The following is a 27769-nucleotide window of genomic DNA, read 5'->3' as shown; positions in this document are numbered from 1 at the left end:
TAAATTGCCACCTGCTAGCTAAAAGTTAGAATGGATAATATTAGTATATGTGTACAAAAAATCTAATCTATCTGCTGCAAAAATGCTCCAGACAGCCCTGGCCATACAGGGAATATGGGAATGAAATAGCAATCAAGTGACCAGTGATATTTAAGACAAAAACACATGAAATTTGCTATGTTTCTGGGCAAAATTTCCACTATGCCTACAATGGATACCTATACTATACCCTGCACATATGTGAAACGCCGGGTTCATGTTTAACTTTAAAATTTTCAGTAGGACCAATAATACAGTTAATAAAACAAATCTTTAAAATATATTAAAACACACAATTTCTTTTACCATAAAGAAGCCGGTAATGTCCTCTGTACTGAGCTTCTAACCAGTGACATACTCATGGGATTGTGGGATGTGTGGTCCACACGGGTGCAGGCTCATGGGGGAGGGGGTGCTGCAGCGACCTGACATTTATTGTTCTGCCCCGCAGCAGTGAGCAACACAAATAAGAGAAAAAGTTCAGGTGGCTACAGCACCTCCAGTGAGTCTGCCTACATTACAGAGCCAAGAGCAGGACTTCGTCCTGCATACCGTCTGGAGAGTGTAGTGGGTGGGGGTGTGTCTGTTCTGGGGGAAAAGGTTGTGTACTAAGAATTTTGTATCCTGGATGGGGGGACATCTGTACTGGGGGAAAAGATTGTGTACTGAGGGGTGTTTATACAATGGAGCAATGGTGTCAGTACTTGGGTATTGGGGAGGTGACTGTGCTGGGAGGGACTGTTTCTGTACTGATGGGTTTGTTCTGGGAGATCTGTGTGTGCTTTGGGTCTGTTCTGGGGGTCAGGGGTTGGTGTTTCTGTGCTGAGGGGTTTGTGTTGGGGGTTCGTTTGTGCTGGGGAAGGGGGGTTCTGTACTGGGATTTTTGTACTGGGGTTTTCTGCTGGGGGGTTTAAATTTGTGTTGAGGGATCTGTGCTAGGGGTTGTTGTAGTTCTTGCTGGGGGTGTGTCTCTGTTCAGGGGGGCCCATCTCTGCTGAGGGATCTGCTGTCGGGGGGTGTTTCTATACTGAGGGGTTTGTACTGCGGAGGCACCTGTGGTATTGGGGGGTGTTTCTGTACTAAGAGGTTTTTGCTATGGGAGGGGGTCCATCTGTACTGGAGGTCTACGCTGGGGGGAGATGTTTTTGTACTGAGGGGTTTGTACTGGGGGGGGGTTGATTATTTCTGGTACTCCATCTCTGCTGCTTTGGGAGGTCCTTATGGACTAAGGGCCAGTTCATACCACAAATATGCACTCTGGATGCATTCCAGATACGTTTTTGCTTACAGTTCACACTACACTCCATTCCGGTGCAGTTTTGATGCCATTTGCTATGTTTCAGTATGGTTCTGTGCAGAAAAAAATGCAGCATGTTCTCCTTTTTGTTCCAGAAACTGACTAGAACTGACTGTACTGGTGTGAACTAGGACAATTGGAATACATGGAAAACATTGTGCATTCATTTTTGATGCAAAAAACAAAAATGCACTGGACTGCATCTAGTGTGAACTAGCCCTTAGAGGTCTTTGCTGGGGGGGTTAGTCTGTACAAAAGGTCTGAGGGGTTTGTGTTAGGGGATCTCTACTGAGGGGTTATACTGGGAATGAGTAATTTAGGGATGTTAGGGGAGATCTGCATTTTGGGGAATATAGACTAGGGGTGGTTTGTACTGGTAAGGGGTGTCATTTTTGGTTGTGCTCTATAGCCTGCACATTGCACACACCTGGCCCCTGCACTATAGACACTGAATTTTTCAAAACTGAAGTAGACAGAATCTGGAGCAGCTGTGCATGGCAACCAATCATCTCATAGCTTTAATTTTCAGAGCATAACTGAACAAGCTAGAAGCTGATTGGTTGCCATGCACAGCTGTTCCAGATTCTGTCTGCTCCAGTTTTAATAAACTCAACCTCATTGTGGTTAATACATCTCATACTCCTGGCTACTGCACTTCAAGTAAATTACATTCTTTGTAAAGATAGTCTGTGTGCAGAAAAGCATATGTTATTGAACTGTTTCATTTTATTAAAATTAGTGTGCTGACGTTTGTATGTGTCTGTTACACACTCACTTGTGACACAGTCCTTAAAGCATATGCCCCTTTAAGCCCCTCCCATTGATATAAATTGATTACACCCACAATTTGCCATGGCTTACTGAGTGTGCCTCTATTTTTCCTTCATGTTATTTTTTTTGGGGGGGGGGGTGCAAAAAAAAAATATCTGGCCCCAGGTGTGCTAGGTGTGGCGGGAGTCACTTTGGGTGGGGGGCCCATGGAACCCAGCTCACTTTGGAAAGGTGGGGAGACTCCTGTCTCAGCTCCCCATATCCCTCTTATGTGTAAATCACCCTGTGCCTGTTAGGGGTACAGGGTGATCTGTCCTAATATTGTGTGGGCTTTGTCTCAAACTGTGTAGACATGTTTAGGAGATAGGTGGGGTGGGGTGGGGGTTGTTGATTGTTTAATGTTATGTGGCTGCATACCATTGTTCTATTGTTTGTCTGGCTTGGGAGCAAACTATTATGAGATGTATGTGTTTATGTGTATTAGCTTAGTGGGGGGGGGGGGTCTCCAGCAGCCCTCCCTCCTGATGGGACTGTCTGCTGGTGTGAAGTTTGAATACTTGTGTGTCTCTAGTTACTAAATGTAGATTGCCCCGCCCTGTGTCATTATGCAGGGAGGGGGGATTGTCCCCTGAGTGTATATATCTTGTATCTGTGTTCAAATAAAGTAGTCTACCTCTGGTTTACTTCAAATCTGGTGTCTTCTGGATCTTGGGGTAACAACAGCCAGATTTGCTGGTCTCGTGTTCCAGAGCCTGAGAAGCAGCTTCTTGATGAAGATACCCAGTCATGGGTATCTGGGGTCCGTTATACTAGGTACGCCACTGCTTCTTACAGGTTATCTGCCAAGCCAAACTTGCCACAGAGAAGAGCTCAGATACTTGTCACTGGTAACAGAAACAAAAGTGAGAATGACACGTACTGAAAGCAAACAGGAACTGGATGCCATCTTTGTGTTAGCTTCCTGTTGTTTTAATATTGTAAAAGAAAAAAAAAATCGGGGAAATTTTTTAATTACTTGTATCATCAGTGTTTCTTCAAAATCAGCACCATCAAATCTGCAATATTATTATATATAATTACATATTAATATAGTATCATTACAATATTAATTTATATGCACTTTAAAGTGATATTCAACCTTTGGTTTTTTATCAATTAAAATAACAATCATGTCTATACTTACCTGTACTGTGCAATGCTCTTGCACAGAACGGCTCCAATCCTCCTCTTCTGGGGTCCCCCGCTGGCACTCCTGGCCCCTCCTCTTCGGTGGGTGCTCCCAAGCAAAGTCGCTCTCCATGGGGGCACCCATGTGGGCTCACTCCGATCTGCCCTGTCTGTATCCATTGACACAAAGTGGGCGGCTTGGCCCTCCCTGACTCCCGTGTCACAGCATTTGATTGACAGCAGCGGGAGCCAATGGCTCCCGCTGCTGTCAATCTGCCCAATGAGGAGGGAGACAGCAGTTAGAGCTGCTGCCCTCGTGCATATCGCTGGGTCTGATGTGGCTCAGGGGAACTGCAGCGTAGAAGGTTTTTCACCTTAATGCATAGAATGTTTAGAACCACTTTAAATGTTTATCCTAACATTCGTACAAAGGTATGATATCTTTATCATGTGTTTTTTCAAAATTTTAAATTTAATAAAGCCATTTTATTATCCATTTAGTTTGGAACTCTTGGCTCAGAGAAGGACTCCTTGTCTTGCACATGGATGCAAGACAAACAACCAATGTACAATAGTACCCTCGCAGTCCGGAGAGGCAGAAGGGACTTATAGTTTCTTAATTTACTGCTTCCCCGAGCCCGACATAGCCATACCATTTTCAAATGTGGCAGCAGATGCAGGGTGAGGAACCTCTGCCTGCTTTCACAAGAAGAGGGAGATCAGGGCCTGCGAGGACTGGTCCTGGAGCATGTTACACCCTAAATACGGTGAACTTAGCCTTTAAAGAGTCAGAAGTTGTACTTCATGCAAAAAATGACAAGATAAAAAGTAAAAGTCCGATAACAGATAAAATAACAAAACCAGCTTTTGCTGCAATTTTCAGCTTAAGTCTAGAGATTCCCCCGCAGTTCTTTTCTGTACTGCTAGGTGTTCACAGTCTGATGTCCAGCCTCATTTAGCCCACTTCTCCTCTGAGTAGACCAAACAATAAATGAATGTAGCACTGACTCCCGAAGGTGCCTCTGTTTCCTCGGGTTCCCTGTTTCCATTAGGCACACAGGGCACATCAGGCTCACATCCCCTGTGTCAAAAGCACCCAATGACTCTGAAAGTACCACACTCCATGACACACCTGTGGCCTTAAAAGGGCTTAAATGAAGAAGCAAATGCCCTTCAAAGAAGAAACAAGTAGAGCAACCAACAATTATAATATTACTCAACAAAGCTTCTAAAGCAGAACACAATTGTAACAAAGAGACAATATACAAATCTCTGATAAAAAACAGCAAATTATCTAGATGACCTGACTTACAGTTAAGGAAACATTATCTAAACCACTAGCCAATGGGTATAAGTATAGTTAGCTGGTGCAGGGGGCCTTCATCTCCCATTGGAGTGCTCACTTGCTCACACAAGAGTATTGGAAAAAAAAGTGGAAAAAAGTAAAGGGTGCAAGGCTGACTCTCCCCAGGCAGTAACTTGAAATGGTAACAACAGCAGAGTCAATATTAACAAGAGGCCTCTCACCACTCCCAGTGATCCTGATGCATCTTCTTGAGGCCCAGCAAGGGGTCTCTGCATGTACAGAACTTTCCATTCAAGCCAGTGTCGGATGAAATTTCAGCCTTCTCCCTCCTTTGAGTCCTTAGCAGCAGCAGCACTACAAAGGACCTTTAGTGGCACGGTCTTTAACAGGCACCGTACAGCAGCATTTCTGCATGCAGGTGCTGGCAGCCAGCACTCCCAGACAATAATGGCTGCTCTTCAGTCCTCACACTAGGCAGTACACAGGAGGATGGGGTAACACAGGTTTTAGTAGAGTTTCTCCACCTTGGGTCTTGTAGCAGCACAACAGCAGACAGGTCAGGAAGCTGGTTCCCCTGCAGCAGCTCAGTCCACACAGGCAGGTGTGCAAACTGGAGACTTATGCCTGGGTGCAGTGACCTCACTCTCCAGCAGCAGCCAACCAGAGATCGTTTTCTGCTTCTCTCCTTGGGCTAGACCAGGGGTCTCCAAACTTTCTAAACAAAGGGCCAGTTTACCGTCCTTCAGACTTTTGGGGGGCCAGACTCTAGCCAGTAAAAAAAAAGGCCCTGACCTTAGTAGGGGAAAAACCATTTACATCATCTTTGGTGTCATTGGGAGGAATTGTGCCTCATCGTTGGTAACATTGGGATGAATTATACCCCATCATTGGTGTCATAGGGCCCCATTGTTGGAGTCATTGGGAGAAATTGTGTCCCATCCTTGGTGTCATTGGGAGGAATTGTGCCCCATCATTGATGTCAGTGGGGGTAATTATTTTCCATTGTGGTATCATTGGATGAAATATTGCCCCAAGGGCTGGATAAAAGCAAGTAAAGGGCCGCATCTGGCCTCTGGGCCACAGTTTGGAGACCACTGGTCTAGGGCACAATCCACAGCCTGTGCACTCAGTCTGTGTCTCCACATGTGATGTTTATTCCTATGTGGTCTCCCAGTTATCATTCCCCTCCTTCTTGCTCTGCACCCTCTGCCTAGGCAGACTGGATTTTGTAGGTCCTCCTTTCTTGCTGCCCCTGTCCACAGGCCTGAGTCCCATCAGTCCCAGTTCCTCTCAGCAAGCTTTTAGTCATTCCCAGGAGGCACAGCAATCCATATCCTCTTTCTCTATATTCCCCAGGTGGTGGGAGTGGTTTAGCCAGGCTGATCACATCCCTGAGTAACAGTGCCCTCCTCCACGTTATTAAAGCTGCTCCTGTCCCTCTGTCAGCTGCAGCAAAGAGGTGTGGGGTGGGAGAGGGAATAACGGGTACATTGTAAGGTGACAGTCAGATCCCTGCACCCACCCAGTTGTCAGTGGACCTGGAGCTGCATTTATTTGCATCATTTATATCTGCCTTGACTTCAGCTTTAACAATTTTTGTAGAGGGGATTAACTAGCATCAGGCACACAGGGCACATCAGGCTTACATCTCCTGAGTCAAAAGCATCCTGACAATGCCTATGATCTCTGCTGTCACAGTGTAGGTAACAAGTGAAGGCACAGCCAGTCAGAGTGACTCTGTGCCTTGTGATTGCTCTGATGACCAATATGAAGGTCACAGCTTTACATTTGAGAGCCCGCCCATTCCTCCTCTACTGTTGATCCTCTTCTTTCTTCAACTCAGAGCGCTTCTCTGTATCATGTAAGTAACCCTGCGGTTGCTTCCACTGACCACCAATGAAAGGGGAACACACTGGCTACTGATGTAAAAGGGCACACTGCCCACCAATGTAAGAGAGGCACAGACACGAACGGCTAGTGTAAGGGGGCACAGACACTTACCACCAATGGAAGCGGGGCACAGACCACTGATCATCAATGTAATTGATCACCCTAACACAATTGCAATGGAAGAACACTGACCACCAATGTATGAGGGCACAGATGCTAACCACCAATGTAAGGGAAGTACAAACACTGAGCACCAATGTATGATGGCACAGATGCTAACCACCAATGTAAGGGAAGTACAAATACTGACCACCAATGTAAGAGGGCACAGATGCTAACCACCAATGTAAGGGAAATACAAATGTATAATGGCACAGACATTAAACACCAATGTAAGGGGGCACAGATACTGATCACCAATGTAAGGGGTCACAGACACTGATTGTCAATGTAATGTAATGTAATTGTAATACCAGGCATTTTTTCTCTAACTGACCACTGAATCTGGCCTTTTTTCACCTAGTTAACTACCGATACAAGGTAATTTTCATCCCCCTGACCACCAACACTGGACATTTTTTTCTTCCTCCTGATAACTGACTCCAGGCATTTTTCCTCTCCTAACCCTCAATACTAATCATTTTTTCTCCCGCTGACCACAAACTCCATCCTTTTTTTCATAACATTTACTAATGATGTCAGCCATTGTTTCTTCCCTGCTAGCCTGCGACATAAGGAGCAATATGACATACTGCTGACCACTGCATGCTATATATTGTGTTGTATATAACAAAGTGCATGCTGCAGTACATTACAAACTGCTGACCAAAGGGCCTCAACAGTTGCTTGTTGTGTAGTAGTTCTGACTATTTTAATTAAGTTCTTTTTTAAATGAAGCTTATGTAGCGCCTCCCTGACCTTGGGGAGCATGGCGGTTACCCCCAAAGACAGGCTGATATTTCACCTCAGGGTGCAGGTTGCTAGGCATAGTGGGTGGTTTACAATGTAGAAAATGGGTGCTAGTCACTTTTAGAATGAACAAAAATGAGTTTTATAGCTCACAACAGTAACAACTCAGAGGGAGGGGGTTAGGGTACAGAACACCTATGTAAAAAAACCACAGCAGACTAGCAAATCCTTAGACAGAAGAATAGGGAGTAGACAGCAGTACAGGAAAAGAACCTTTAAACTGTGTCCAGCAATCTAGCAACTTTAGTAGCAACAGCTATCTCCCATAGCAACAAAAGGAAAACTCACAAGGGAATACGGAAATTCTATGGATGAGGTTATCTTGATGGTTTTTCAGGTTCTCCACAGTTCCTCGGTCTGTGGCGTCACCTCTGGTGCTTCATCTCCATCCTTTCCTTCATACATCCAGACAACAAACAGGCTCTCTCTGGCAGAGCCTCGAGAACATGGCTAGACCTTAGGCTTCAGGCCTACCCAGAACAGTAATTTCTCACTCATCCACACCAGACCAAGGTCTGGGTGGAAAGACATGGACCACCTGACCTCCCCAAATATTATACTTTCTCCCAGCATGCTCAACGACAAAAGGAAACTCCTATAACTATGATTTTAAATCAGCCAGAATGCCTACCACCTAGCACAACCAAATTTACTGGTAGATCCTGTTTAGGACAAGGGGGCTACACGTACACTAAGTGTTAGCTTTTCTTCTGTATTCTGTTTCATTTATAAATATGATCCCCCTAGTTAGCTAGAATTCTAATTGTGAGAGAGGAGGGCTGAGTAGCAGCCTGGGTGTGATAGTCAGGAGGTTAAATTTGGGTCAGGACTGCAGGGCAGCCCCACTTGAATTTCCTCCTGCTCTAGAACTTTGGAGGAAAGTCTAGAGACAGGGAGTGGATCTGAGGAGTGGCTGGTTTGTACTTTTGAGGAATCCTGGCTAATCCCCAACAGGAGGCTTGGCAAAAGGCCAGGACAACCCTGAAGGGTAAGGAGTAGGAAGGAGAAAGTGGAAGAGAGAGGTTGGGGTGCAGAAGCCTGGGAGGGAGCCCAGGCTGGAAGGGGCTCACCTCCAGGAGTGATGCCTGAAAGGAGGAAAGCTGTGGATTTCACTGGCCCCTGAGAGAGGACCACCTGGCAGCAGGGAAGCTTAAAGGCCTGGTCCAACAGCAGCACAAGAGAAGGACTCAGTGAGTACACCTGCATCCCCTGGGCCAGAAAGGGGAGAGAGCATTTGGGTGGGAAAACAAACTCGTTCTAAAGCTGGGATTATTGCCGTTCTAGTAGTTACTACTGGATCCCTTGTCCAGGGATTCCTCCATACAACCAAATTGAGGAGCATCTGGGGTTGAAGAGGTACATTGGGAGATGCTGGCTAGCTCTCCAGAAGAGGATTTCTGTGTAAAGACTTGTAATATAGTTTCAGGAAGTTTGTCCTCAGTTTCCATTCCCTTGGGCATCCCATATACCTCTTATCCAAGTTCTAAACCTCTATTAAAACTTCAAAACAAAACTCAATTATTAATTTCTGTTTCCTGGTACAAGTCTAAATGGAAAAATGTGTGTTGTCTGGATGTGCAGGACTACAGGGGGACCCAAAACTCAGCAACTCCTAAAGGGGTAGTGCTACATACATTAGTTGAGGAGTATTTTGTGGGGATGAAGACTGCGGCATATATGTGCTGTGTGTAGGGTTAAGCTGGCCATAGATGGATCGAATCTCGGATGGATCAACTTGAGTACAGCCAGCATGTTTGATTTTTAGCATTAGATTATTGCCAGCTGCGTGCTCTGTGAGCTGCAAGTTTTTTTCCTGTTCAGGTTCCAGGTACTGAGGTTAGGGATGTCTGCATCTTTGTGTTTGTGTCACAATAATTAAGGTGGATACTGAAGGACTGTAGTGTACAGTACTGTATGTGCCAGGGGCGGACTGACAACTCATGGGGTCCTCGGGCAATAGGGGATCATGGGGCCCCTGTGTCCTCACCCACACCCAAAAAAAGCACATGAAAAAGCTAATGAAAGGTACCAGGGGCATCCCATGGGGCCCCCTACTGACCCTGGGCCCTCGGGCAGTGCCCGAGTGCTTGAATGGTCAGTCCGCCCCTGGTGTTATGTATAAAATGAGTAGGCTCAGGTTTTGTTTAACCATACCCCTTCCAGCCCCTATCCATTACCAGGGGTGTATCTACCATGAGGCAAACAAGGCATTTGCCTAGGGTGGCAATATTTAGGGGGGCGGCACGATGCTCGTGTATCTCTCCCTCCAGCAGCTGAAAGCTGGTTTGAGGATTCTCTCCCTCCCCCTCCCGCCGGCTTCCTGCTGCTGGAGGGAGAGACAGACCTGGCCGGATGGAGGGGGTGCCCTGGTGTTCCAGAGTTGCCACTCTCTGCTGAGCTCCTTCCCCCGCCCGCACTCATTAGTATGATTACCACCCGCTGCCCACATTTCCTCCTGCTCGGAGATCAGCAGCCCTTGCGGAGGTGGGGGGTAATTATATTGTGTGTGTGCAGTCCCATATGATCTGAGAGAGAGAAGAGAGAGAGAAGAGAGAGAGAGGGGGAGAGGGAAGAGAGAGCGAGGGAAGAGAGAGAAAGAGGGAAGAGAGAGAGAGATGGGAGAGAGAGGGAAGAGAGAAAGAAGAGAGATAGAGGGAAGAGAGAGGGAGAATAGAGGGGGGTAAGAGAGAGAGAGAACGAGAGGGAAGAGAGAGAACAAGAGGAAAGAGATGGAAGAGAGAGAAAGAGAGAGGGAAGAGAAAGAGAGGGGGAAGAGAGAGAAAGAGAGGGAGAGAGAGAGGGAAGAGAGAGAAAGAGGGAAGAGGGAGAGAGGGGGGGGAGAGAGAGAGAGGGGGAAGAGAGAGAAAGAGAGGGAAGAGGGGGGGAGAGAGAGAAAGAGAGGGAAGAGAGGGGGGGGGGAGAGAAAGAGATGGAAGAGAGAGATATGGGGGGAGAGAGGGAAGAGAGAGAGAAGGGAGAGAGGGGGGGGGGAAGGGAAGGAGAGAGGGAAGAGAGAGAAAGAGGGAAGAGAGAGAGGGGGGGGGGGAAGAGAAAGAGAGGGGGGGAGAGAATCATGCATACATACACACACTTATTGAACTCTCTTGCTCTCTCAATTGGGGGGGGGGTGCCTAGGGCAGCACAAACTCTAAATACAGCACTGTCCATTGTTAACACAATTAGCGCACACCCACTTGTTTGGCCTAATTGCCCCTGTTCCTGTAGTTGTGTCAACCAACAATATACACAATATTTGTATGTAAGGCAACTGATGAACAATATTCACTGTAGCCTTGAAGCAAAGAAAAAATATGTGAGAAGTGAAATGAAGAAATGGGAAGCTTGGTTTCCAAAAGGCAAATGCCGCATAGAGTTGAGCACTATGTCTGGCAGTAATGGCTGTTTATTTGTTTTTTTTTACTTTTGTTTCAACACTTCGCTTTTGTGGGTGATTGGCTAATTTTCTACAGACACCACTACTGCACAATCTTTACTTACTGCAGTTTCCAGGAACTCAGCTTACTTTCTCAAGAAGAAATAAAAAGAGCAGGGTTTTTTTTTCAGTTATCATGTGTGTGTTTCGGATTCAAGAGTTTTCTTGCCCATTTTTAGTCTTTGCAGTAATAAAAACTCTTAGCAGGAATGGGGACAAATCCAGCATGGAAAGTTATGTAAATCCTAGTAAGGTTCAGAAAGATAAGTGAAGAAAGTTCTGGAAAATTCTAGAAAGTTCCAGAAAGAAAATTGCTAAAAGTTCCAGAAGAAAAATTGTGGAAAGTTCTGGAAAATTCTAAAACGTTCCGGAAAACAAACTGCAGAAATGAAAGTTCTGGGAGGAAAAATTTTAAATGTTCCAAGAGGAAAATTACAGAAAGTTCTGGAAAATTCTAAAAATTTCAGAAATAAAAATTGTGGACAGTTTCTGAATATTCTAGAAATATCCGGAGGAAAATTGCGGAAAGTCCCGGAAAATTCTGGAAAGTTCCGAGAAATTTTGGAAATGCTCAGAAAAAATTTGCAGAAAGTTCCGTAAAATTCTAGAAAGTTCTGTAAAGAAAAGTGTGAAAAGTTCATGAAAATCCTAGAAATTTCTGGAAAAAATTGTGGCAGGAAGTTCTGAAAAACAAAAATTGCGGAAAGTTCCGGAGATTTCGAGAAAGTTCTGGAAGGAAAATTGCACAAAGTTCTGGAAAATTCTAGTACGTTCCGGAAAAAAAAAGTTCTAGAAATTTTCGGCAGAATTTTCCAGCAGAAGTTCTGGAAAGAAAAGTGTGGAAAGTTTGGGAAAATACTAAAAAGTTCCAGATAAAAAAATTATGGAAAGTTCTGGAAAATTCTAGAAAGTTTCAGAAGATCAATTGCTGTAAGTTCCGGAAGTTGTTAGAAAGGCTCAGAAAACAAATAGCAAAAAGTTCTGTAAAATTCTAGAAAGTTCCAGAAATAAAAGTTAAAAACATTTCTGTCAGGAAGTTATGAAAAGAAAATTGAGAAAATGTTCAAAAATTTCTAGAAAGTTCCAGGAAATTCAAGAACAAAAGTTCTAGAAATCTCCAGCAAAAAGTTGTGTAAGAAAAATTGTGGAATGTTCTAGAAAATTATAGAAAGTTCCAGGAATAAAAGTGTGGAAAGTTCCAGGAAATTGCTGAAAATTCCAGAAAATTCTAAAACGTTTCAGATGAAAAATTGTGGAAAATTTGAGAAAGTTACAGAAAGAAATTTGTGTAAAGCTCTGGGAAGAAAATTGCTGAAAGTTCTGGAGAATTGTCAAAAGTTCCGGAAGAAAAATTCTGGAAAATTATAGAACGTTCTGGAAATAGAAGTTCTAAAAATTTCTGGCAGGAAGATCTGTAAATAAAATTGCGGAACATTCTGCAAGAAAAATTGCAGAAATATCTGGAAATTCTAGAGAGTTCCAGAAAAAGTTCAAGAAATTTTTGGCAGAATGTTCCAGAAGAAAAATTGTGGAAAGTTCCAGAAAATTCTAGAAAGGTCCAGAAAGAAACGTGCAGAAAGGTTCAGAGAATTCTAGAAAGTTATGGAAAGAAAAGTGTGGAAAGTTCTAAAAAGTTATGGAAAGAAAAGTTTGGAAAGTTCTGAAAAATTGCAGAAAGTTCTGGAAGGAAGATTGCGGAACGTTGCAGAAGACAAATTATGCAAAATTCCAGAAAATTCTAGAAAGTTTCTGGACAGAAAAGTGTAAAAAATTCCGGAAAATTCTAGAAAGTTCTGGGAGGAAAAATTGTGCAAAGTCCCAAAAAACTTAGAAAGTTCTGAAAATCTTTAGAATGGCTTGGAAAGAAAATTGCAGAAAGGTCCATAAAATTCTAGAAATTTCCAAAAAGAAAAGTACAAAAGTTCCAGAAATTCTAGAAAGTTCTGGAAATAAAAGTTCAAAAATGTCTGGTAGAAAGTTCTGAAAATAAAAATTTGGAAAGTTCTGTAAGGATAATTGTGGAAAGTTTGAAAAATTCTAGAGCGTTCCAGAAATAAAGTTCTAGAAATTTTCATCTGAAATTTCTGGAAGAAAATTGCAGGAACTTCTATAAAATTCTAAAAAGTTCAGAAAAAATTGCGGAAAGTTCTGGAACATTTTAGAAAGACTTCAAAAAAAATTGCAGAAAGTTCTGTAAAATTATAGAAAGTTTCCAGAAAGAAAAGTGCAAATAGTTCTGGAAAAACTCTGGAAAGAAAATTCCAAATAATTCTAGAAAGTTCTTCAAAATTCTAGAAAGTACTGGATGGCACTAGTATTGGCTGTACAGGCACTGGATGACAATGGTACTCTCTGTACAGACACCGATACTGGATGGCACTAGTATTGGCTGTACAGACACTGGATGACAGTGGTACTCTCTGTACAGACACCGATACTGGATGGCACTAGTATTGGCTGTACAGGCACTGGATGACAATGGTACTCTCTGTACAGACACCGATACTGGATGGCACTAGTATTGGCTGTACAGGCACTGGATGACAATGGTACTCTCTGTACAGACACCGATACTGGATGGCACTAGTATTGGCTGTACAGGCACTGGATGACAATGGTACTCTCTGTACAGACACCGATACTGGATGGCACTAGTATTGGCTGTACAGACACTGGATGACAGTGGTACTCTCTGTACAGACACCGATACTGGATGGCACTAGTATTGGCTGTACAGACACTGGATGACAGTGGTAGTCACTGTACAGGCACTAGTACTGAACAGCAGTGTTCCTGGCTATCCAAGTAGTGGTACTAAATGGCACTGGTACTGGCTGGCAAAAGTATTGGATGGTGATCAGTTGTTAAACAAGGTGTCTTTAAGGATGAGAAAGGGGGGGAGATCTCTGAATACAGTAGCCTTGGGAATATAATATACAAAACAGCATATACAGAGCTGCAGTTTGGTGTACGCAAAGCACAATGTACATATTGCAGTGGTCCTGAGTATGCAATATACAAAAAAATAGAACAGTGGCTGGCAACATAAAGCAAAATGTACAGAGCACAGGTGTCTGTTGCATGGAGCATTCAAAACAACTTAATCCCTTTACAAACAGGCCGAATATCGGCCAGTATCGGCCAGTTCAATAGAAACCGGCCAACATTTGGCCATTGTGTGTACTCACCTGTTCGACAGAAGCCAGCAGAATGAGGAGATTGCTGTAATAACATTACATAGTTAGTACAGCAAGCTTCTGAGCTCTTCAGCTTTTTTTTCTTCAGCTACTGGGTTGAATGAAAAAAAACTGATGGTATGTACCCAGCATTACAAAGTGTAGGGATCTGTATTATTATGTTATATACATCAAGAAGTACAGATGCAGTGGTCCAGATCATGTAATATGTGGAACGTTGGACAGAACGCTGTGTATTTAATATACAGTATATTGTGTAAAATTATGTGGTCTAGAGTATGCAATGTGTAGCATTTCTTATGAAGTACAGTGGCCCGGAGTATGCAACATTGTATAGAGTATGTCAATATTTATTACTTAATACACTGTGTTTGTAAGTGACTATTTTTTAATTTATGCAGAAAGCACACATACAGTGTATGTGAAAATATGGGAAGGAATACTGGGGACATTTGAGCAGAAGGAAAGTTAAGTCTGAAGCAAAAATAAAATAGGCGAAGGGCTATATGACCAGGGAGACAGGGTTGAAACATAGTTTTGTTAGAAGAACGGCCTCCTGCCATTATTGGCTAGTTTACGGAGAGTAGGTGGAGCTGCTGGGGGTATATGGGAAGGAGAGCCAAAGAGAGGCAAACCCCTCAGAGAAGTGGATGTGAAGGAATGTTACCGCCCACCACCCTGCATTTGTTTGGTTCATTTGGCCTTAGGACCTTTGGTGGTTGGGGTCTTTGGAGGCGTTAACATTTTTGGAACAGTTCATAAAAGTGACCCATCTAAAGTATGGTGTCCTCTGTTGGATCCCAGTTATTGGAATATTATCTGGGAAGTGGTAACAATTAGGAATCTGCAGAGTAGTGGGGTTGTCCCCAAGCCGGTGTTTTGCGGATGGGGATTGTTAAGTAGTAACACAGACACACAACCAGATGTTGGTTCTAAGGTGCCTCCCAAAATCAGCAACCTATATGTTCTGGTTGCTGGATTATGAGTATGGTTTCTGTTTTAAGGAATGTTATCTTTGGTTATTTGTTAATAAATGGCCAATCTGGCCAATTTTCTCCAGATTGTGTCCTTTGTTTTTTTGTTTCTTAGAATAGGTTGGGGGAGGTGTATCTATGGGGTAAACTAGTCATGGCAAGTGACTAAAGTTCAGAGAAAGACAATTAATGGGAAACTAGGGTTTGGAGGATATTAAATGTATGTGTATTAAATTAAATGTATGTGCGGAGGACTACAAAAATGTGCCTGAGGTTAGGAAAAGGAATGATAGAGGGCTAATTTATTCTTGCTTCAACTTTAACACATATGAAAGCGTCTATCGCTTCAACATGCTTTTTTAAATGTGTTTTGATGCTTCTGTGATGCTTCAGTGATGCTTTTTCAATGAAGCTTGGCAAATGCCTTGTGTGTATTTTGGCTTTCTATTTGTTTAAAGGGGTAAAATAGAACCCTGGCTCAGTTGTACCCTCCTCAGCAGATCCCCAGCTCAATAGTACCCCATTCAGCAGATGCCCAGCTCATTAGTACCCTTGTTCAGCAGATCTCCAGATTATGAGTACCCTTGTGCAGCAGATCTCCTGCTCAGTAGTGTCCCCCAGCTCTGCTGATGCCCCACTTGGTAGTAATCCCCAGCTCTGCTGATGCCCCACTCAGTAGTGTCCCCAGCTTTGCTGATTCCTCTGCTCAGTAGTAACCTCCAGCTTTGCTGATCTCCCGCTCAGTAGTAACCTCCAGCTTTGCTGATCCCCCACTCAGTAATAACCCTCGGCTTTGCTGATCCTCCGCTCAGTAGTAACCCTCAGCTCTGCTGATCCCCCGCTCAGTAGTAACCCTCAGCTCTGCTGATCCCCCGCTCAGTAGTAACCCTCAGCTCTGCTGATCCCCCGCTCAGTAGTAACCCTCAGCTCTGCTGATCCCCTGCTCAGTAGTAACCCTCAGCTCTGCAGGTGCCTCACTCAATAGTACCCCCATCTTTGGTGATCCCCTGCTCAGTAGTAACCTCCAGCTCTGCTGATCTCCCGCTCAGTATTAACCCCCAACTCTGCTGATCCCCCACTCAATAGTAACCCCCAACTCTGCTGATCTCACGCTCAGTAGTAACCCCCAGCTCTGCTGATCCCTCACTCAGTAATAACCCCCTGGTTTGCTGATCCTCCTCTCTCTCTGAGCCTCGCTCACCTCCTGCTATATTGCTCCCATGCTGCACACCACATGCGACATTTCTATTTTCTCCTGCTCTAGTCCCTAGCTCTGTTGATCCTACACTGCTCAGATCTCTCTCTGTCATCTCTAATCAACTTCCATTATAGTGTTCCCATGTTGCACACCCTGTGTGCCGTGTGTTAATTGCTCCAGTCTGGACCCTGCTCACTGTCCTGCTGCTCCACGCTACACACCAGATTCGACATCTGCACCAGACAATCCCAGAATATATACACATAAATCAAAAGTGACTGCTGATGACAACTTTCAGGTTCACTTGTTGGTTTCCCAGTGCATCTTGGGATATCTCATACCTGCATATCTCCAAAACAAAGCGACGCTAAATCTGAATAAAAGCCCCTCAAAAGCTGCAGGTGCTGTTAGCAAGCTTTGTCATAGACATGCCTATGCAAGCTTTGGAAACGCTTTGAAGCACCAAGAGAGCGACATGGGGTATAATTTTTGAAGCAAATCAAATCAAAAATGTGTGAACAGGACTGCAGCCACTTTATTTAATGACAGTTGCTTTGATTGGCATTCAGAGTGTTTTTAAAAAGCCTGTCCAATGCCACATTTTGAAACAAGTGTAAACAAGCCCATGATTTTATGTGGAGGATGTTTGATAAGTAACAGTTGAACTAAAATATGACTGAAGTCATCCTCTGTGTCAAGTACATTCTACAATGCGCCTTGCCTCTGCACCCATACACCTCTACAATTCTAGGTGCACACTGAACAGAGGCTTTAACTGGTGACTCAAACCTCTGCTTTACTTTCAATAATCGCTTGATGGGAAAGACACAATAATGCAACAACTCAAACCCCATAATGAAGTATAGTAATATAGGAATTAATTAAAAGGTATAATGAGTCATGCATCAGCCTATGGGTATTTTTTTTAAACTATAAATGTAGAACAGATTATGACAAAGGAAGGCAAAAGGCGATAAGAAGATCAGTATCACATTTAGTAAACTGCTTTTAGCTTGGTCAGTATTAAAAGCCCTTTCAGACCTATGCATATGTTGCATGCATTTCTTCAGAAACTTTCATGTATTAACAAGCATATTTTATGTGCAATAATGTATGTAGGTTAATGTGCATTTTTCATGATGTGTTCAGATAAGATTAAATTAACCAGTTAAACAATCCAATTTCCACAAACCTGGCAGATTAAAGCAGTTCATAGAATGCATGAAGGCTAAAAACCTTCTGTGTGCAGCAGTGCCCCCAGCCCCCTCAATACTTACCCCAGCCCCATCGAGATCCAGCAATGTGCACGACAGCCTCTGCTGTCCCGGGTCTCAGCATCCTCTTTGGCTAAGACAGCAAGTGGAAGCCATTGGCTCCCACTGATGTCAATCACAGCCAGTCAGCCAATGAGGAGAGAGGGGGCAGGACCAAACCGTGGCTCCATGTGTGAATGGACACATGGAGCAGAGGCTTGAGAACACTCCTGCTTGGGTGCTCCATAGCTGCTTACTATGGGGGCACCCGATAGAAAGGAAGAAGCAGGAGAGCCTGCGGGAGACCCGAGAAGAGGAGGATCCAGGCTGTTCTGTGCAAAACCACTGCAGAGAGCAGGTAAGTATAACATGTTTGTTATTTTAGAAAGAAAAAAAAGAGCCTGTAGTATTGCTAACAAACGTACCCAATCCACTGTTCTTAATGTGCTCTCTCTACATTCCAATACTGAAACAGATTTTGTGCAGGTTGTCCTGGGTAGGTTAACATCCAGACAAATAGTAATGGTGTGAACCTCCTGCGCTTATGATCCTAAATACAATATACTACTACAAGAAGCTGCTACCATCTAATCATATACCCATGATCTATTGAATACAATACATATAAATGATGTAGCGCTACTCACATTTCATAAATACATACATATAAATGTGAATAAAAAACTGGTGACAAACTATGTGAACAAACACAACAGTGAAATCAAACTGGAGCTATGCACTTCATTCTGATGCCACAATCTAAAATCAAATAAGTGAAACAACAGTGAAACAATGCACAACCATGCAATGTGACACAAACTAAATGACACAAATAATTATATCCTAAACCGGAGAGGATAGTGATAGTGAATAGTGGTCAAATTTAAATAAACCTGTGATGGGTCTATACCACTATAGACTCAATAGTAAACGCATGAACATGCAAAAAACCTTGTGCATAAAAAATAATAATAAATGCACTTGCCAAATGACTACTAGTGCCCAAACATATATATCAAAAAATGTATATCGCAAATAAAGTACAATATTAATGGAACATATAAAATGTATCAATAGGTGCAATGAATGTATATATAAAATAAAAGTGACAAATATTCTGTGCCAATATTGTGAAAAAACACACACTTTGATCAAACTAAAATGTCTGATCTGTACACCAAAGTCCAATTCGGTGTTGATAACACCACTTAATCCAGATTCAAAAACACACTCTTGCTGATGTTAGTGACTGTGGGTAACTGCTCCCAAAATCCAACAGGTGGCTAGATTAGCCTCTCACCTCAGAGCTTCGACCCATACTGGTCAAAGCGTTTTTTGGGATCACACCCTCAGATCCTTCAAGCATACAGCCTCTCCACTGGTCTGCTCTCCCCGCAAATAGATCTCCCTCTTAGGGGTCAGCACTCAGGTGGTGGCACCTCTCCAAATACAGGTAGGGGTATGTGCCAATATCTCATTTAGAAAACATAAACACAGCTTCCCATAGTGTAATATGTTTATTCCAAAGAGGTAAAAGAAATGTAATAAAGTTTGCACTCAGATTTGTCTTCAGCATACAACTTTGTTTAACCTCATGCTTTTGGGTGTACTCTGCATGGGTGTAGGAACAGGGTGTGCCAAGATGGCATCCACGCCGGAAGTGCGCCACTACGTGCTGGCCTACGTGTTACGTGCTGGCCCAGCCCTGAGGAAGTCACATGGTATCGTGATGTAACGCGTAGGCCAGCGCGTAGTGACGTACTTCCGGCGTGGACGCCATCTTGGCATACCCTGTTCCTACACCCATGCAGAGTACACCCAAAAGCATGAGGTTAAATGAAGTTGTATGCTGAAGACAAATGTGAGTGCAAACTTGATTACATTTCTTTTACCTCTTTGGAATAAACATATTACACTATGGGAAGCTGTGTTTATGTTTTCTAAATGAGATATTGGCACATACCCCTACCTGTATTTGGAGAGGAGCAACCACCTGAGTGCTGACCACTAGGAGGGAGATCTATTTGCAGGGAGAGCAGACCAGTGGAGAGGCTGTATGCAACACCGAATTGGACTTTGGTGCACAGACCAGACATTTTAGTTTGATCAAAGTGTGTATTTTTTCACAATATTGGCACAGAATATTTGTCACTTTTATTTTTGTTTTATATATACATTCATTGCACCTATTGATAAATTTTATATGTTCCATTAATATTGTACTTTATTTGCGGTATACATTTTTTGATATATATGTTTGGGCACTAGTAGTCATTTGGCAAGTGCATTTATTATTTTTATGCACAAGATTTTTTGCATCTTCATGCATTTACTATTGAGTCTATAGTGGTATAGACCCATCACAGATTTATTTAAATTTGACCACTATTCACTATCACTATCCTATCCGGTTTACGATATAATTATTTGTGTCATTTAGTTTATGTGTCACATTGTATGGTTGTGCATTGTTTCACTGTTGTTTCACTTATTTGATTTTTAGATTGTGACACCAGAATGGAGTGCATAGCTCCAGTTTGATTTCACTGTTGTGTTTGTTCACATAGTTTGTCACCAGTTTTTTATTCACATTTATATGTATGTATTTATTTATGAAATGTGAGTACCGTAGCTACATCATTTATATGTATTGTATCCAGACAAATAGCACCTGCATATTTCTGTTGTTAATGTTATCGAAAACGTCAGAGGCAGATGTGTGTAACACGGGACATCTCCTCAGGCTAATAGCATCTGAACATCAGTGCTTGGGCAGTGTTTCCATTAACACCAAAGATGGCACCAACAATAGGTTATTCTTCCTCCAAATGACACAAATGATGGGGCATTCTTCCCTTAACTGTGACCTATGATGGGGTATTCCCATATGTCTTTAACAGCAACCAAGGCAAAAGTAGATTTTTTTTAAGTTAAAGTGTACGTAAACCCTTACATATACCCACTGAAGTAAAGAGATAAAACAAAGCCTCCTACAAGTTATACCAGTTTATCTGTAGTGTTCTCTTCTCTACATCCATTCAAAGTTCAGAAATTATAAAGCTTGTCTGAGCTGTCAGAAAAAAAGGGTTGAAGAGCTGAAAATACACACTGCAGAGCTCAGTGAGGACAGCTCTGAGAGCTGATTGGATGGAGAAGACACACACCCCTCCACACAACTCACAATAACAGAGCTAAGGCTGTCAATCATAGGCTGAGTGTTGGAGGTCATTCTCCTGTCACCATTTTTCTATTGGTGTGAGGAAAACTTGTCAGAAGTGACTCAGATGCAGTGCAGATAGCAGAGGAATGGGGCAACAAACAGAAATGACACAGTGCTCTTGATTGAGACAAGTACACACTATAGGGGTATATGCTTTGCTCATATTTTATGTCTGAGGTTACAACCACTTTAGGTAGGGGAATGCTGGAACCTTTCTATCCTCTGTATTGTTGCTTGTTTCACTGTTGCAGATATTTCCTCACTTCCTGTCTGATAAACGTTTGTCCCTAGAAAAGAAAGTATCTGGGGCTCCAGAAATCAAAAAAACTTGACAGGATTTCTAACCTTTCTCTATTTGTAGGGCCACTGTGCTGTGGGTATCCTTAAGCTTCCCTCCGTACAGCCAGGCAACAAGTATCTTCCACACAAACATATCCAAAGACAGTGACCAGTCCATGAAGTTGGTTTTGTTGTTTTATTAGGGGAATTCAACTTGGATAGGGAAATAGGGATTATGGGATGCCCAATTTGAATTGAGACAATAGAAGGGGACACTTCCCTCCTATGTACAAAGCAGATCCTGGACTGTTCTTTTCCTGAAAGCCGTCAGTCATTGCAGATCAGTAGCAGCTGCCCCTTATGGGCGAGGAGCTAGCAGCCCCCTCAAAAATCACTTTACTTCTAGTAACTACATGCAGAGACGTCTTCTCTCCCGTTTTCAGAGCTGCTCCCAGCTCCACAGCCTGCAAGCACTACCAGCCCAAAAGGAAAAGAAAGTTCCCAGCTCACCTTGCCAGCCAGATTACTAACAACCGAATTAACCTGTGTAACAGTATATGTTAAAAACAGGGGTTTAGTGAGCACACATTTGCAAATACATACATAAGACACAGAGCCACGTCACGGCACCCCGACAATCTGTGGTCCAAACTCTACAAATTTTGAGAGCCTCCATTGTAGAGGCACATGCATTTAATGGATAGACCAAGGGCAGGTGAACCTGAGGGAGCTCACCCCTCCTTAAAGATACAGGAGAACATTGGACACCTAGCATGTAGCACAATGGCAGCCAGGGTGTCCAGTGCACCCACTCACCAACAAATCAAAAAGCACTACCAGCCCACCTGGCTTCTCGGGAGATCTCCAGGGACAAGGATAAAGGATTGAGTCCAATGCTGTCCTTAGAAAGCTTGCTACATTTGGCAGTCTTTCCCCTTTTAGATCCCAGAGTGTACTGCTATACTCACACTGTTCTCTTTGCTCCCTACTGCTTCAGGCATTGATCCCATCCACGTCTCTCCACAGAATGTATCCTCCTGAGCCAGCCCGAGCCCAACCCAGAGAACCCCCCCCAACCTAGGGGGCCCCTCCTAGACTCTGACAATCTCTTCAGTACTCCATCTTCCACCTGACTCTTCCATATTTATAGGCCAGTCCACCACTCTAACAGGGCCTCCCAACTTGGGATTAGCCAGACCCCTCCCCGCATGAATAGCAGATTGGCCCTCCACCCCTTCCTTCTTACCGAGTCATCCACAATGATTTTGCCTATGATACTCTACACTATTCTAGTAGCACACTATAGGGTGCTACATATTCTATCTAAAACGAACAAAAAAGTGTGGGGTATAAATACACTTTAAGGGTTTTGCATATGGCACAGTAATTAGGGAATGTTTTGTAAGTACAAACACTAAATCTACATTGAGTAAGCTGAGGCTCTCTTTATCTATTCTTCTTTATATGATGTCCAGCAGTCAGCATCACATAGCTAAGGACAGATTTCACCATGGCACAATGTTTTAACCACAACCTTTCTCTTTCCAGTGTGCTAAAGTTTATTCCTAGATCTATCTGTTTGCCTGTACAACCCCCTGCTAAGGCAACAGCAGTTCTCTTACCATCAGGTGCCAGAGTCCTAAGTGCAGAGAGACACTGTGGGCACCCTGATCTGAGGTCTGAGGTTCGAAACAAATATAGCTGATTAAAAGAAGAGTTCATAATATACAGACAACTAAGCCATGAATGATTTGTCAAAATACAGCTGGGGAGCTGAGATTTTCAATTTCAGGAGTTGGGAAACAGGCTAGTTGAATAATGATTATTGATCATCTGCTATCTTGGCCTTCCTACTGTTTGCTAGGCTCTACTATGAGTCCTGCTGCCGCTGCCTTATTCCCAGGATGCCAAATGTGGCATTTCACAAAGCACTGGTAGCAAGGTACAAAAATGTTTATATATCTCAATCACAATGTGCAATGTTTACAGACCTAGTAAGCTGTTTGTGCACCTATTTAGAGCACATGGACATAATAAAAAAAACTATTAATGCTGGACCTTCCTGCCAGAAACTCTTGGGAGAAGCCAATTCCGCCTATGTCATAAACACAGGGGCCAATCAAATTATACATATACATTGACATAATCAGCTCCTTCCTCTGCAGTCAGAGCAAACCTGATGATGAACCACAACACCCAACCATGCTGACTCCACAACCCTCTTCCACCAATCTAAGCATATTATTATATGTATGGACACATTAGTTTTAACAGAGCCGCATTCAAATTCATAAGAAAATGGTGCACAGATATAAACACAGCAAGCTTTTGAATCCGTGTGCATGAGGCCTTAGGAACTTTGGCTTTAATCCAACATCCGAAACACTAACATGCAGTGATATAGGACAAACAATCTGCAAAAGATTGTATTCACAAATATTACATTATAATAGCGTCTCTCATGTTAAATACCACATCCAGCTCACCATGGATGTGATATTTGACAAGAGGGGCACTATAGAAGATTTGTGAGTGCAACGGTTTCCTCTATTATTTTACACCTGCATTTGTTTGCGGCACCCAATGCCTTGTCCTTTTTATTGTTGTATGACTTTCCTAAGCTCTGTCTCTGGGGAAAACTAACACTGATTGAGTGAACATGGAAGAAATAGGGAGGGTCTAGCTAAGATTTAACTAACTAGCACTGAGGAGGGTAGGACAGAGAGAGATACCAAATCAACCAAACAAGTTGTAATGTCTCTAAACCACCACTAGATGTCATCATACATCAAGACAATAGCAACCTGACAGTTCAATACAACAACAGAAAACATACATAGAGGTGGGGATAGAACAACTAGTGAAGATTCACCACAGTGGCAGCAGGTGAAATTGGAATTTTCGTTGTTGTACAGAAGAATGTAGACATCAGATTGATAGTAGGACAGAAAGTCTCCATCTCACCCAGCTCCTGGCATAAAGACATTAAGCTCAGGACTGGTAAATCCCAGGTTATTTACAGAACAAAAAGATTAGTGAAAATTAAATTATTTTTATGGTAATAAATAATGTACGAGTAATATCGTCCTCATCAGTAGTCAAAGCCTCTAATTGCTGACACTAAACTTTCATTGGTGCAACATTTTCATGCTTCGATGATAGGGGAAAAAAATGTACATCAAAAACCCAGAATACAACATATTACTAAACTGTGCTCATTGTCAGGAAATAGTATCAAGGCATTTCAATGTGGCAGGACATGGAATTAAGCCCCAAGAGAGAAGATGGCAAGTGTATGTACAAGTCGGGAATGCATGTATAATATATGCATTCATAACATATGCATTTCCAACCCACACAGGAACATGCTGCTCAGACAAGTGGAGGTGCCATTCCTAATGGCAGCCTCACCCATCGTCACTTCAGCATCATGCAGTGCATTTTTTAAAAAGGGTCAGGGACTTCTTTCTCTGCGTTTCTCATGGGTACAGCAGCCCATACAAATGATTGGGATGCTGTACCCATGAGGGGGGCATGCAAATGCACACACAGATATGTGAACCTAGGCTTATATGGAGGTCCAATTCTTTGGATTAAAAATTAATTGGCAAACCCCACGTATGCTTCATAAAAGAAGGATCAAAGAAAAAAAATTGCAGTAAAAATAGTACAACATATTCACAAAAAAATAAGATAATAAGATTTATCAGTCTATATTTATAACATAGTTACACAGTTAGTCTGGCTGAAAAAAGTCCATCCAGTTCAACCATTAAAAAAAAAAAAGTTATAATCCTATACCCACAGTTGATCCAGAGGAAGGCAAAAAAACCCAGCAAAGCATGATCTAACTTACTCCTGCAGGGAAAACAAATTCCTTCCTGATCCCCCGAGAGGCAATCAGATATTCCCTGGATCAGCTTTACCTATAAATGTTAGTATCCAGTTATATTCTGTGTATCTAAGAAAGAAACCAGGTCTATTTTAAAGGAATCCACTGAGTTGGCCAGAACCAACTCTTGAGGGAGTCTATTTTGCATTTTCACAGCTCTCACTGTGAAGAAAACTTTCCATGTTTGGAGATTACATTTCTTTTCCTCCAGACGTAAAGAGTGCCCCCTTGTCCTCTGTGATGACCTCAGAGTGAATAACTCTACCCCGAGTTCACTAAATGAACCACTGATGTATTTATACATGTTGATCATATCCCCCCTTAATCTCTTCTTCTCAAGAGAGAATAAATTCAGTTCCTCTAATCTTTCCTCATAGCTGAGCTCCTCCATGCCTCGTATCAGTTTGGTTGCCCTTCTCTGTACTTTTTCCAATTCCCCAATGTTCTTTTTGTGAATTGGTGCCCAAGACTGAACTGCATATTCCAGATGAGGTCTTATTAATGACTTGTACAGGGGTAATATGATATCTCTCTATCTGGAGTCTATACCTCTTTTAATACAAGATTAAAATAATTGTTCAAAACATATTTGAGGACCAGCAATTATTAAAATGGTACAGCAGAACCAAGGACTGTTACCGTACATGTTCACAAATCTACTGTACCATTTCAGAAGGCCAGAAACTCTTTGTAAATTGTGTATGCAAAAATGTAAATCTACGTATTTTTTTCCTGCGTATTTAAAGGAAATCAGGGGTGCACGACTTCCTTTAGTTTCTGCAGAGGCTGGTTCCTCCAAAAGGGGTCTGACAAGGGTACACGTTCATTTTAAACTGCAATGCATATTTGCTGTGAAGGTATAACAATTGTCTTGCAGAAATTAGGCATAGCAGTAATGAAGCCACTTTATATCAAAAAGTGGATCAAATGAATGGATATTGGATGGGTGCCACCTCTATGACCCTTTCATTCCAGGATATGACCTATGTGGCCTAGGCATAAATTCATAATTGAAGGTTTAGGAATCAGACATACAATATCTATAGTTTTCTGATATAAAAATTGAGTTTTAAAGCATTAAAAGGTTGAATATCTTATTTTTCTTTTGAGTAGAGGATGACAGGGTGATCTGTCCCTGGCTCCTCAAAAGTCTTGAATTTTTCCTAAGCATCCAGAAATGCCATAACAGATACAGCAGCTTTTCATAACAGAATTGCAGTGTGCATTTCTCCACTTTACTAAAGGAATAAATCTGAAAAATCTGATAATATAGCTACTGAAAAAAATAGAGTGATACACATTAAAAAAACAGTTCTATATAATAACATCTAGGCTAAAACCTGTCAATGCCAAGTTGCAAATAGATGTATGGGAATATTAGTCAAGACTGAATATGTTCCAAATCAACTGTTCACATCACTGTTCAGAAGAACACTACTATGTAAAGGATTTTCTAGCAAGCCTTCAATACATAACCTTCATTTGTGTAGAAAATGCTCTCTTTTGTATCTGGCTAAATGCACATTACAAGATAAATACAATAAAGTCTCAGAACTGAACTTCACCAACTTACTTGTTTATGGGCTGGTGCTGAAACACAAAGCGATCACACTTTTCCACACAGTGCAAAGTTTTATTAATAATAAGGAATTTGTAAGATGTTTATGCACTTCCTCAAATCCTTTGCAATACCACATGATGAAGGTTTCACGTACGTGTATCTGAAAAAAAAAAAAAGAGTGAGATATGTGAATGGTAGGTTCCTGTTTCTAAAGACAGAATACTGTACATTTCGAAACACAACTTTCAAATACCTTGTAAGAGGTATGGAAGAAAGGGGTACTTGAAGAGTACATATATGCAGAACTTTGTTTTTTCATTTTTGGATATAGTAGGAAAGATAAGAACCCCTGCCACCTTTTCATAGATGTGTGCCCCTACTAGTTTGGTTTGCCATCTCTTTTTGTCCTGGTGACCATTATTAACTGACCTACTGGGCACCTTTATCCCCCTCCGTGATCAGGCCAATTTTCAGCTTTCAGTGCTGTTGTACTTTGAATGATAATTGTGCTGTACCTGTATGAAATTTTTATCATTTTGTTTTCACACAAATAGAGCTTTCTTTTGGTAGTATTTAATCACCACTGGGTATTTTTTGCACTATAAACGAAAAAAGAGCAAAAAAAAAAAGAAAAAAAAGTTTTTCTTTCTATTATAAAATTTTTCCTTCACTGATATGCGTTGATGAGGCTGCACTGATAGGCAGCACTGATGAGCACTGATGAGATGGCACATATAGGCAGCACTAATGGGCACCGATAGGCGGCACTGATGAGGCAGCACTGATGAGGCAGCACTGGTGGGCATTGATGAGGAGGCACTTATGATGCTGCACTGATATGCAGCAATGATGGGCACTGATAGATGGCACTAATGGGCACTGATAAGCGACACTGATGGGCGGTGCTGACTGGTGGCCCTGACTGACAGCACTGGTTGGCGGTACTGACTGATGGCACTGACTGATGACACTGCTGGGCACAACTGCTTGGTGGCACTGCTGGGCAGCACTGATGGGTAGCACTGCTGGGTGGCACTGATGGGCACTGATGGGTGGCACTTTAACCTCATCATGTGATCAGCTGTGTCCTACAGACACAGCAATCACGGACAGCGCTGGGTGCACGCCGCTGGGGTGCGTGGGAAGGCACCTTCTGGGAGGGCATCATATGATGCCCTCCCAGAACTGGACAACCACGCTGCACCCGTCTTTCGGCTACAGCATGGCTGTGAAGTGGTTAATGAAGCAGAAAGTGGTGGGAAAGCCAATGTTTTATAGTTATCATCAAAAAAAGAGGTGAGGATCAGACTTCAAATAGGGACA

General features: G+C 42.6%; 1 protein-coding gene across 2 annotated transcripts in view; it reads right to left on the bottom strand.

The window, feature by feature from the left end:
* Positions 1–26562, bottom strand: part of LOC149472269 (putative G protein-coupled receptor 141) — a 42568-nt gene extending 16006 nt beyond the window's left edge. The window contains exons 1-2 of one of the 2 annotated variants that reach the window (XM_089687656.1): positions 26459–26552; positions 2781–2991 (exon numbers count right to left, since the gene is read on the bottom strand). The gene's annotated coding sequence lies outside the window, so the exon portion shown is untranslated. Of the gene's footprint in view, positions 1–2780; positions 2992–26458 lie in introns of both variants that reach the window. The other variant, XM_089687664.1, reaches the window with a different exon arrangement.
* Between the last annotated feature and the right edge of the window lie 1207 nt (positions 26563–27769).

Source organism: Staurois parvus, unplaced genomic scaffold, assembly GCF_062004578.1.
Source record: "Staurois parvus isolate SC_StPar_1 unplaced genomic scaffold, SC_StPar_1.0 ptg000020l, whole genome shotgun sequence".
In the NCBI taxonomy this organism is placed as follows: domain Eukaryota; kingdom Metazoa; phylum Chordata; class Amphibia; order Anura; family Ranidae; genus Staurois; species Staurois parvus.
Note: the sequence above shows the minus strand (reverse complement) of the source record. Positions and strands in the feature narration are given on the sequence as shown.